The 12,500-nt window shown below is 34.9% G+C and overlaps 1 non-coding gene across 1 annotated transcript; it reads left to right on the top strand.

The window, feature by feature from the left end:
- The first annotated feature begins 8 nt into the window (after window positions 1-8).
- LOC132151045 (5S ribosomal RNA) lies at window positions 9-127 on the top strand. Its single transcript, XR_009436210.1, has one exon. It is a non-coding gene; the product is annotated as a 5S ribosomal RNA (ribosomal RNA).
- The last annotated feature ends 12,373 nt before the right edge of the window (window positions 128-12,500 follow it).

The raw sequence follows: 12,500 nt of genomic DNA, 5'->3' as shown, positions 1-12,500 counted from the left end.
CCTCCTTCGCTTACGGCCATACCAACCTGGCTATGCCCGATCTCCTCTGATCTCGGAAGCTAAGCAGGTTTGGGCCTGGTTAGTACTTGGATGGGAGACCGCCTGGGAATACCAGGTGCTGTAAGCTTTTGGGTTTCCTTCCCTACTTATATAAAGCACTGGCGATTATAGTGGCTGATCTTTAAATAGCCCTCTCTTTGCAGCCTCCTTCGCTTATGGCCATACCATCCTGGCTATGCCTGATCTCAACTGATCTCCAAATCTAAGCAGGTTTGGGCCAGGTTAGTCCTTTTGGATTTTTTCAGTAATTATCTAATAGGCCTGGTTAATACTTTTGGAAATTTTCACTAATTGTCCAATAATCTTGCAAAAAAAAAAAAAAAAAAAAAAAAAAGTCAATGCCCGATCTCAGAAAGTAAGCAGGTTTGGGCCAGGTTAGTACTTTTGGATTTTTTCAGTAATTATCTAATAGGCCTGGTTAGTACTTTTGGAAATTTTCACTTTTTTTTTTGCAACATTATTGGACAATAAAAGAATCAATGCCTGATCTCAGAATGTAAGCAGGTTTGGGCCAGGTTAGTACTTTTGGATTTTTTCAGTAATTATCTAATAGGCCTGGTTAGTACTTTTGGGAATACCAGGTGCTGTAAGCTTTTGGGTTTCCTTCCCTACTTATATAATGCACTGGCGATTATAGTGGCTGATCTTTAAATAGCCCTCTCTTTGTAGCCTCCTTCGCTTACGGCCATACCAACCTGAGGGCGCTAGAGAGCTAGTGAGAAACAGGAAGTGAGGTGGCTATAGAAGGGTGAAGAAGGTTCACCCAAAATTGTTTGTTTTTTTTGCTTTTTGGTTATTTGAGTCTTAATAATTGTTTTTGTTTAAATTTTTGGTTATTTTTGTTACTTGTCCTCCCAACAGCATAGCTGTTTGGAAGGGATCATTTTGTTTTTTGGTTTTTGTTGTTTTTTTTCGTTTTTTGTTTTATTTATTTTTGAAAAATGGATGGAACTACGGCAACAGACATGGACTTGGCACGAGGAACACGGCGGCAAATGACAAACGGACTGGAAAAAACTCAACGAGAAAAGGATGGACCTGGAGTCTTCAGGAGATTTAAAAGAACCTACACCAAAGAAGCTACAGTAGTAGTGGATTTGACTGAAGTGCACGAAGGAAAAGCAGAAGACATAATACAAGCGCTGAAAGATAAGTTGGATGTGACAAAAATATTAGCTGTAAGACCCAAAATGATGGAGTACGAAATTACGTTTGAAAAGGAAGAAGATATTGAAAATCTGAGCGAAGGATTGATGATTAAAGGAAAACTATGTGAAATTAAGAAATTGAATAACAGAGTTGTCTCTTTCATGCATCTGCCCGCTTACCTGGATGGTGCAGAGATTCTACAGAAGCTGGAGGGATGGGGGGTAACTCCTGTTTCTCAGATAAGAAGAAGATTTTATACCGGCACCAACATAGAAGATGGAACGAGGTTCCTTAAGGTACAGTTCCCAAAAGAAGTGGCCTCCTTGCCCTACAGTACTCGAATTGAAATGGAAGATGGTCCACAATACTATAGAGTGATACATAGCAAGCAGGTGAGAACCTGCAGGTTGTGTATGAGCCCTGATCATGTGATGAAGGACTGTCCAGACTTTAAATGTTTTAAATGCTCGGAAACAGGCCACTTCGCGAGGGACTGTAAGGTGGTGATGTGTCCAGACTGCAATTGTGTACTGGACAAATGCGAGTGCTGGTATGGAGACCAGCAAAATGGAGAAGAGAGGGGGAGTGGGCAGATGCATGAGACAGACAATGAAGAGGAGCAAAGGGAAGACACCGGAGAAATGCAAAGAGAGGACAATGTAAGCAAGGACAATGAAAATTAGATTGAAAAGACTGAGTTAACACAGGACATTGTGGAAATGGAGGTACAGATGGAGTTAAATGAGGTTGGAAAAGCAGAAACGGAAGAGCCAGAAGAGACTGAATGGATCGGTGAGACGGACAGAAATAACAAAGACAGTGAAAACATGGGCGGAGACAGCACTGCAAGTACATCCAATAAAAGAAGAAGAAAAGTTAAGGTAATACCCAATTTAGAAAAAGCTAAAAATAAAATGTGTAAACAAAGTAATGAGGTGAAACAAGACTGTGGAAGAAGTGCAAAAGAGGGGGAGGAAGTAGGATAACGAAATTATGATGCTAAAGTTTGTCTTTTTATCTTTTTTAATTGTGTTGAAAATTGTTACTTTTAATGCAAGAGGGTTAATCAATGGTGTGAAATTTGAAAAAGTCAAGGAACTGTGCAGGGATGAAGATGTGATTTTATTGCAAGAAACAAACTGGAAAGAGAGTGTAATGGAGGATTTTAAAAAAAGATGGGAAGGGGAATTATTTTTTAATAATGCTGAGGGAAAAATAGGAGGAGGAGTTGCGATGTTAATAAGAAAAGATAGAGGTATCAGATCATAGCAAATGTATAATGACACAAAAGGAAAATGCATGGCTGTAGAAATTAAGATGGATGAAGATGATTTTATTTGAGTAAACGTACATGCTCCAAATGAAGAAATAGAAAAGAAAAAATATTTTAATGTAATAGCTGAATTAATGGAAAAATGGAAGAGGGTAATAATTGCGGGGGATTTTAACACTGTTTTTAGTAAAATGGATATGGCTAACGGAATGGTTTTTAAATCGGATGGGGGAAGAAAGGAGTTAATTTCATTGATGGAGGAGAAGAACATGATTGATGTGTGGAGAGAAAGAAATGAGAAAAAGAGGGAATTTACAAGAAGACAGCTGGTAGGGAATTTTATGTGTCAAACTAGAATAGACTACTTTTTAAGTACTAGGAATTTGGAATGTTTTATTGATGGAGTGTTTTATAAAGAAACGACTTTAAGTGATCACAAAATGGTGCAAATGAGAATGATTTTAAAAAGGAAATGAGGGGACCATGGGTATGGATTTTAAACACTGAAGTTTTAAAGGAAGAGAGTTTTAAAAAAGAGATAGAAAATAAATTAGATGAGGGGAAAAAAGACTTGATGTACATAGAAGATAAAAGGCAATGGTGGGAAAACATGAAATATGACAAAGAAATATGTAATGAATTACTGTAAATTGTTACAAAAGGTAAAAAGAACAAAGGAACAAGAAATAAGAAAGACGTTAAGAGAGGAGTTAAATAAAAATGAAGTAAACGTGCAAAGAGTAATTGAAGTGGAGGAAAAGTTGAGGAAAATCGAAGAAGGAAAATATAAAGGGGCAACGTTAAGAAGTAAAGCTAAATATACAGTAGAAGGGGAAAAATGTAGTAGATTCTTTTTTAACCTTGAGAAAAGCAGGGCGAAGGCGGGAATAATTAAAGAACTTAGGAATAAGGAAGGACAAGTTGTTTTAAGCACGGAGGGAATTTTAAAGGAAATAAGCACATATTATGAAGAACTTTTTAGATCAGAGGAAGGGGATGAGGAAAAAAGGAACATTTTGTTACAACAGATAACACGAAAAGTCGGTGAGGGAGATAAAAAGGAATGTGATAAGGGAATAACAACTGCGGAAATTATACAAGCAATAAATCTGCTAAGTGTGAAGAAAAGCCCAGGAATAGATGGTATTGGAAGTGAGTTTTATAAGGTTTTTAAAGAAAAAGGAAGCCCGATTTTAAAAGAAGTCTATGAAGAGGTTTTTAAAAAAGAAAGAGTACACCCAAGAATGGGCTTAGGCTTAATGAAAATAATCTACAAGAGAAAAGGAGACAAAGCGGAACTGAGGAATTTTAGGCCCATTACAATGTTAAACACAGATTTTAAAATTTTAGCCAGGGTTTTAGCGAACAGATTAAAAAATATAATGCCAAACATAATAGAGACTAACCAGGCATATGGAGTAAAGGGGAGGGACATAGCAGATATCACGAGTAGCATAAGAGATATAATGGGGTACATAAAAGAAAAAGGAAAGGAGGCATATATAATAAGCATGGATTTCGAGAAGGCTTTTGACAGAGTGGAGCATGGGTTTTTATTGGCGGTTTTAAAACAATTTGGTTTTGGAGAGAATTTTATAAAATGGATCTCAGTTTTATACAGCGATATTTTAACAAAAGTTAAATGTAATGGTTTTTTAACGGAACCTTTTAAAGTTTTAAGGTCTATAAGACAAGGGTGTCCACTGTCAGCGAAGTTATATTCTTTGGTGGCTGAACCATTAGGGCTTTTAATAAACAGAGAGAAAAAAATAAAGGGAATAAAACTAGAAGAAAAAGAGGAACTGACTAAAATATTCCAGTATGCTGATGATACCACAATTATTGTTGAAAATATAGAAAGTGTTAAAGAAGTAATGGAAAAAATGAAATGCTATTGTGAGGGATCAGGTGCAAAAATAAATGAAGAAAAAACAGTATATATGAAGTTCGGAAGGTCAGAGGTTTTAACGGGGGTTGTTAAATTCCTAGAGGTACAAGAAATGAGGATTTTAGGAGCGGGGTTAGCAAAGAATGAGAAGGAAACTGTTGATAATATGTGGGATGAGACATTGGGAGGGATGGATAGGAGACTGATTTTTTGGAGAAACAGGTTTTTAAGTTTGAAAGGAAAAATTTTAATTGTAAACATGTTAATGTTATCAAAAATGTGGTACAAATTACATGTGATGCCATTGCCAAACTGGGTTTTTAAGAGAATAAAAAAGAGTATTTTAGAATTTTTATGGGAAAAAAAGCCTCCAAGGATAGCGTACAATACGCTGATAGGAAAACCAGAAGAGGGAGGGATGGGTTTAGTCGATGTGGAACAGAAGATGAAAAGCATGAGGGTAAAAGTGGTTAAGAAATATTTGGATGATAAGAAGAGAGATGAATGGAAGAAATTGATGGGTTTTTATTTAAATAAATGTGGGAATTTTAACCTTGGGGAAAACATTTTATGGATGAAGTTGAAAAGTTGGATGATGGAGGGGATACCACAGTTTTATAAAGAGGTTTTAAATGCTTGGAGGCTTTTTTTAACAGAGGTGGATTTTAATCCGGAGGGGAGGGAAGCGATTTTAAATCAGCCTCTGTTTTTAAATGACAAAATAAAGATACACGAGCGAGATATCTATTTTAAGAAGTGGCTAAAAGTGGGGATCGTAAAAGTGAGAGATGTTTTATGGGAGGTGAAAGAGGGATTTTTACCACTCCAAGTGATTAAAGATGCAATGGAGGAGGAGAAGGAGGATTTTAATGTCATGGTTTTAAAAAAACAGTATGAAGATGTCAAGAAAGCAATCCCAAGGCAATGGCTAGATGAGATTAAAAAGAAGGGAGAACGAGAAAATAAAATGTTGGTGTTTTTAAAATTTAAAGAAAAGAGGGTGGATTTTAATTTGTGTACTGTGAAAATGTTCTATGAGTTTTTTATAAATAGAGTTTTTAAAAAACCTGTTGCCAACCAGATTTGGTTAAGGCATTTTAATGAAATCGAAGAAAAAGGCATTTGGAAGAATAGAACATGGAAATGGTTGGATGTAGATTTAGAATGTTTAGACTATTTTATCAGACAAAATGTGATCTATACAGAAATGAGATTGTGTATAATGCAGAAGGCAACAAATGCTCAATGTAAAGTCTGTAAAAAAGAAGATGAAGGTATTTTACATTTGTTTTTATTATGTGGAAAACTTAACCCATTTTTTAATGAACTGAAAGAAATTGTCAAAGAATTAAGAGAAATTGAAGAGGTTACTGACTGGAAAAGGTTTTTTATGCTGGGAATGACAGAGAACAAAGAAAATAAGAAACTTGTGAATTTGTTTTTAATCTTGGCAAAAAAAGCAATATTGAAAAGGAGAAATGTAGCCAGAAACAGAGATTGTATTTTAAACTTATGGGTGCTTTTTAAACAAATGGTTGAAAGTTATGTAGAAATGTTATACAATTATTTTAAATTGGAAAACCAGATGGCGGATTTTTATAAAATTTTCACAAATGATGTTATATGTATTTTTAAACAAAAGCATTTTTACATGCCAGGAGAAGATGATTAAGATGACATATTGTTATGTAATGTGAATTTTATTCCTTCAGCAACAAACTTCAATGACGATGTTAGTTTGATTATGAGATGAATGAAATTGTATGACTAAGAAAATGTGTTTGTTTTGTAATAACTGAAATCTCCAATAAAAAAAAAAAAAAAAAAAAAAAGCTATGCCCGATCTCGGAAGCTAAGCAGATTTGGACCTGGTTAGTACTTGGATGGGAGACCGCCTGGGAATACCAGGTGCTGTAAGCTTTTTAAAAAAAAAAAAAAAAAAAAAAAAAAAAAAAAAAAAGCTATGCCCGATCTCGTCTGATCTCGGAAGCTAAGCAGGTTTGGGCCTGGTTAGTACTTGGATGGGAGACTGCCTGGGAATACCAGGTGCTGTAAGCTTTTGAGTTTCCTTCCCTACTTATATAAAGCACTGGCGATTATAGTGGCTGATCTTTAAATAGCCCTCTCTTTGCAGCCTCCTTCGCTTACGGCCATACCAACCTGAGGGCGCTAGAGAGCTACAGGAAGTGTTGGCTGCAGTTGGGAGAGGAAGGCTCTCCTCCATTTTGATTTTTCTGTTAGTGTTTGTTTTGTGAGTTGTTTTTGGACTTTAGTTCATTTTTTGTTTGTTTTTTCAGTTTTAAACCACCTAACAGCAGCATCTTGCTGGCTGGAGGGTGGTTAATTTTTTGTTTGATTTTTGTACAATGGACGGATTATTGGCAAACGACACTGGACTGGCTGGAGAGACACGCATGGCAAACGACACTGGAATGGCTGGAGAGACACGTATGGCAAATGACCCTGGACTGGCTGGAGAGACACGCATGGCAAACGACCCTGGACTGGAGTATCGACAACGAGCAGGACACGGTAAAAAACAAGATGCAAGAGATAAAATTGGTGAAAGGAAATACTTAAAGGAGGCAACTGTGATTGTGAATGTGGAGAACGTAAATGAGGTGAGAGCTGTGGATATTATTAAAGCGGTGACGGAAAAATGTGGATATGGTAAAATTTTAGCACTAAGGCCAAGACAAGGAAAGGAATATGAACTGACAATGGAGAAAGAAGAAACATGTGATGAACTGACTGAGGGATTGTTAATTAAAGGAGTGAACTGTGAGATAAAGAAACTGCAAAATAGAGATTATGTTGTTTCCTTCATGCACCTGCCCGTCTACCTTGATGATAAAGACATTTTTAGAAAATTGGAGGGATGGGGAGTTAATCCCATTTCAAAATTAAAAAGAAGATGCTACCCGGGCACTGAAATAGAGGATGGAACAAGGTTTTTAAAAGTGAGATTCCCCAAGGAGGTGGCATCATTGCCCTACAGCACAAAGCTGGAAACAGCAGAAGGGCCGCAGTACTTTAGGGTGATGCACAGCCACCAGGTGAAGACCTGTAAGCTGTGCATGAGCCCGGATCATCTGCTCAAAGAATGCCCTGAATTTAAGTGTCACAAGTGCGAGGAAAGGGGACATTTCGCAAGGGATTGCAATGCGGTCAGATGCCCGGAGTGTCAAAAGATTTTAAACAAGTGTGAGTGTTGGATGGAGGGAGAGGAAGGAGCTCTGGAGCATCGGGTGGACGGACAGGTGCATGAAGGAAACACTGAAGAGGAAGGAGATATTGATGAAGGACAAGGGGATGAAGGATTATCACAAAAGGAAACAGAAGGAGGAGCAGGCAACCAAGAGGAAGAAAAAGAAGGAAAAAAGAATGATATGGATGAGGAACAAACAGCAGAACAGAATACCCAATGGACAGAAATGGAAATATCGGACAGTTTTAAAAATCTTTTGGATAATGTGGAGAGGGATGGACAAGGAATGTATGATCAAAACAAAGAAATGGACAGTGAAGAAGAAACAAGGATGGACAACATGGGAAAAGACAGAGGGGAGAGAGGACAAAGTAGAAGAAGAACATTAAACGTAAAATCAAATGTGGAAAATGCAAGAAAAAAGTTAATGACAAGGGGCCGAGTAAAAAGTGTAAACAGATATGAAGTGTTAAGAGGGCTGGAGGGAGAAGATGGAAAATAATGGTTTTTATGTATTTGTTTTTATTTATTTTAATGGTTTTAAGTTGTGTTACTTTAATGCAAGGGGATTGATGGACATGGGTAAATTTGAAAAGGTGAAAGAAATGTGTAAAGGAGAGGATGTGATTTTATTACAAGAAACTAACTGGAGGGAAGAGTACATGACTGAAATAAGGAAAAGGTGGAGCGGAGAGATTTTATATAACAATGGTGATGGGAGGCTTGGAAGAGGAGTTGCGATTTTAATAAAAGAAAACTGTGGGGTATCATGTAAAACAATATATAATGCTGTAGATGGGAAATGTATTGCGGTTGAAATGGAGTATTAGGAGAAAAAAGTGATTATAGTTAATATTCATGCACCGACTGTAGAGAATGAAAAGAAGGAATATTTTAATGTATTAAGAGATTTTTTAAAAAAGCATAAAGAAGTTATTATGATGGGTGATTTTAATACCGTTTTCAGTAAATTAGAAATGGGTGAGGGAATGGTTTTTAAAAATGATAAAGGAAGAAAAGAACTGAAATTATTAATGGAAGAAAATAATATGATTGATGTATGGAGAGAAAGAAATTAAAAAAGAGAGAATATTCAAGGAGGCAATTAGTAGGGAATTTTATGTGTGAGACAAAGATTGATTTTACATTAAATATGAAGAATCAAGCTTAAGTGACCATAAACCAATTTTTTTGCAAGTAGACTGGAGTTCAGTGAAAAGAGGGCCGGGTGTATGGGTGTTAAATGTAGAGGTTTTGAAGAATGAGGAGTATGTTTTAAGAATTAAAGAAATTATTGAAAAAGAAAAGGAGAATGAAATGTACAGTGAGGATAAAAGGATATGGTGGGAAAATGTTAAATATTTAGTTAACAAAATTCACAATAAAGTATTGCAAATTAATACAGATAAGTAAGAGGAAGAAGGAGAGAGAAATAAGAGAAAAATTGGAAAAGGAATTAAATGAGAATGGGAAAGATATACAAAAAATAAAAGAATTGGAGGGAATATTGAAAGAAATGGAAGAGAAAAAGTATGAAGGAGCAAGACTAAGAAGTAAAGCTAAATATACTGTGGAGGGAGAAAAATTTACAAAATTTTTCTTTGATCTAGAAAAAATAAGAGGGAAAGCTGGAATGATTAAAGAAATAAGAGGAAAAAATGGTGTAGTGGTGGAAACAAATGAGGAAATATTAAAAGAAGTAAAAGCATATTATGAGAACCTGTTTAGTACGGAGGGGTTGAAGGAAGAAGAGAAATTGGAGTTACTTAAGCAAATAAAAACAACAGTAGGAGAAGTAGACAAAAAAGAGTGTGATGAAGAGATAAGAGAAGAAGAGATAAAAAGAGCAATAAGTGAATTAAACAAAAATAAAAGTCCAGGTATAGATGGTTTGGGGAGTGAATTTTATATTGTTTTTAAAGATTTTTTAACCAGTATTTTAAAAGAAGTATATGAAGAGATCTTTAAAAAAGAGGAAATGAATCAGAGAATGGGGATGGGATTATTAAAGTTGATATATAAAAGAAAAGGAGATAAAGTAGACTTAAAAAATTATAGACCAATTACAATGTTGAAAACAGATCTGAAAATTTTAACAAAAGTTTTAGCCAACAGATTGAAAGAGGTAATGCCAACCATAATTGAAACAAATCAAGTGTATGGAGTTAAAGGGAAAGATATAGCGGACACAACTTTAAGTATAATAGATAGAATAAGATATATGAAAGAAAAAAACAAAAAAGGATATGTTATTAGTTTGGATTTTGAAAAGGCTTTTGATAGAGTGGAGCATGAATATTTATTTGGAATTTTAAGAAGGTACGGGTTTGGGGAAAATTTTATCAAGCGGATTACAATTTTATATAGGGGAGCAATAACAAGAATACAGTGTAATGGTTTTTTAACTGAATGTTTTAAAATTACTAGATCAATAAGACAAGGATGTCTATTATCAGCGCTTTTATATTCTTTAGTTGCAGAACCATTGGGATTAGCTATTAAAATAGGCGAAGACATAAGAGGGATAAACATTGAAGGAAGTGGGGGAAATGAAAAAATATTTCAATATGCAGATGATACGACAATAATAGTTAAAGATATAGAGAGTGTTAATAAAGTAATGGAAGGTAAGATAAATGAAGAAAAAACTATATATATGAGATTTGGAGGAGTGACTGTTTTAACAGAGTATTTTCATTTTAAAGAAACAAAAGAAATAAGGATTTTAGGTGTTCTAATGGGAAAAGAAGAAAGGAATGTTAAAGAAAAAATGTGGGAAGAAATAGTAGGAGGAATTGAAAGAAGGTTAAATTTTTGGAAATTGAGGACATTAAGTTTAAAAGGGAAGGTTTTAATTTTAAATGTGTTAATGGTGTCAAAGTTGTGGTATGTTTTATATGTGACTGCTATGCCAATGTGGGTGGAGACAAGGTTGAAAAAATGTTTTTTAGATTTTTTATGGAATAGTAAACCGTCAAGAATTGCATATAGTACATTAATAGGAGAAGTAGGGAGGGGAGGGATGGGATTAATCGATGTTGAACAGAGAAAAAATAGCTTAAGAATTAAAATAGTAAAAAAATATCTAGATGATGGTCACAAAACTGCATGGAAAAAGACAATGGAATATTTTTTAAACAAATGTGGGGATTTTAACATGGGGGATGGGATTTTATGGATGAAAACAAAGAATTGGATGACAGAGTGCTTACCAGAGTTTTATAGGGAAATGTTTAGTGCCTGGGGCCTTTTTAGATAGACTTGAGTATGATCCACATGGGAGAGAAAACATTTTAAATCAACCTCTGTTTTTAAACCAAAACATTTTAAAACAAGACAAAGGATTTTTTTTAAAGAAATGGATGGAAGTGGGGATAACAAGAGTGAGAGATGTTTTGTATGAATTTAAAGAAGGGTTTTTACCAACACAATTTATTGTAGATGCAATGGAGGAGGCAAAAGAGGATTACAGTGAACAAGTAATAAAAAATAAATATGAAATCATTAAAAATGCAATACCTAAAGAGTGGATAAAAAGAATAGAAAGTATGGAAGGAGAGCCAAAAGAGAAATGTATTCATGTGAAATTAGGGGGAAAAACTGTATGATTTTAAGGAATGTACTGTGAAAATGATTTATTGTGCTTTTAGAGATGATGTTTTTAAAGAGCCGATTGCAAATGGTTACTGGGTGCAGAAATTCAAAGATTTAAAAAAAGAGTGTATATGGAGAAACATGACGGGGAAATTTGTGGAAACAAAATTGGAATGTTTGGAGTATTTTATAAGGCATAAAGTGGTTTTTACTGATGTTATTTTAAATAAAATAGGAATGGAAGAAAATGCTCTGTGTAAAGTATGCCAGGAAGAGGAAGAGGGGATTTTACATATGTTTTTAAATTGTAGAGAGCTAGAGGACTTTTTAAGAAAATGTAAATGTTTAATTAAAGATGTGACTGAGGAGTGGGATGAAAATGGAATGGAATGGAACAGAGTTGTGATGTTTGGTTGGGAAAAAAAGGGTAAAAACAAAAGTTTAATTAATCTGTGTGTAATGCTAATGAAAAGTGCAATATAAAAGAAGAACTGTGGCTAAAAAGGAAAAAATTGTGTTGGATGTTTGGAGGGTGTTTAAAAGAAAAACAGAATTATATATTGAAAGACTGTATGTGTACTTTAAAGGTGTAAATATGTTAGACTCTTTTTATGATGTTTTTACCCCAAAAGTGTATTGTGTTTTAAATAATTTAATGTGGAAGCTGCCAGGAAGTGAAGGAGATTTTTAAATTATCTATGTAAAGGAAAGATGTGTAATGTAGAGATATGTAAAGACAATGTTCTGTATTTTCTATTGTTTGTGTTTAATCTATTGTATTTTATTGATTGAAATTTCTTAATAAAAAAAAAAAAAAAAAAAAAAAAAAAAAAAGGCTATGCCCGATCTCGTCTGATCTCGGAAGCTAAGCAGGTTTGGGCCTGGTTAGTACTTGGATGGGAGACCGCCTGGGAATACCAGGTGCTGTAAGCTTTTGGGTTTCCTTCCCTACTTATATAAAGCACTGGCGATTATAGTGGCTGATCTTTAAATAGCCCTCTCTTTGCAGCCTCCTTCGCTTATGGCCATACCATCCTGGCTATGCCCGATCTCAACTGATCTCCAAATCTAAGCAGGTTTGGGCCAGGTTAGTACTTTTGGATTTTTTCAGTAATTATCTAATAGGCCTGGTTAGTACTTTAAAAAATTTTCACTAATTGTCCAATAATCTTGCAAAAAAAAAAAAAAAGAGTCAATGCCCGATCTCAGAATGTAAGCAGGTTTGGGCCAGGTTAGTACCTTTGGATTTTTTCTGTAATTATCTAATAGGCCTGGTTAGTACTTTTGGAAATTTTCACTAATTGTCCAATAATCTTGCAAAAAAAAAA

The sequence above is a fragment of the Carassius carassius genome, chromosome 9, assembly GCF_963082965.1.
Source record: "Carassius carassius chromosome 9, fCarCar2.1, whole genome shotgun sequence".
NCBI classification, from domain to species: domain Eukaryota; kingdom Metazoa; phylum Chordata; class Actinopteri; order Cypriniformes; family Cyprinidae; genus Carassius; species Carassius carassius.
The sequence above is the reverse complement of the archived record's forward strand: the minus strand, read 5'-3'. Positions and strand labels throughout refer to the sequence as shown.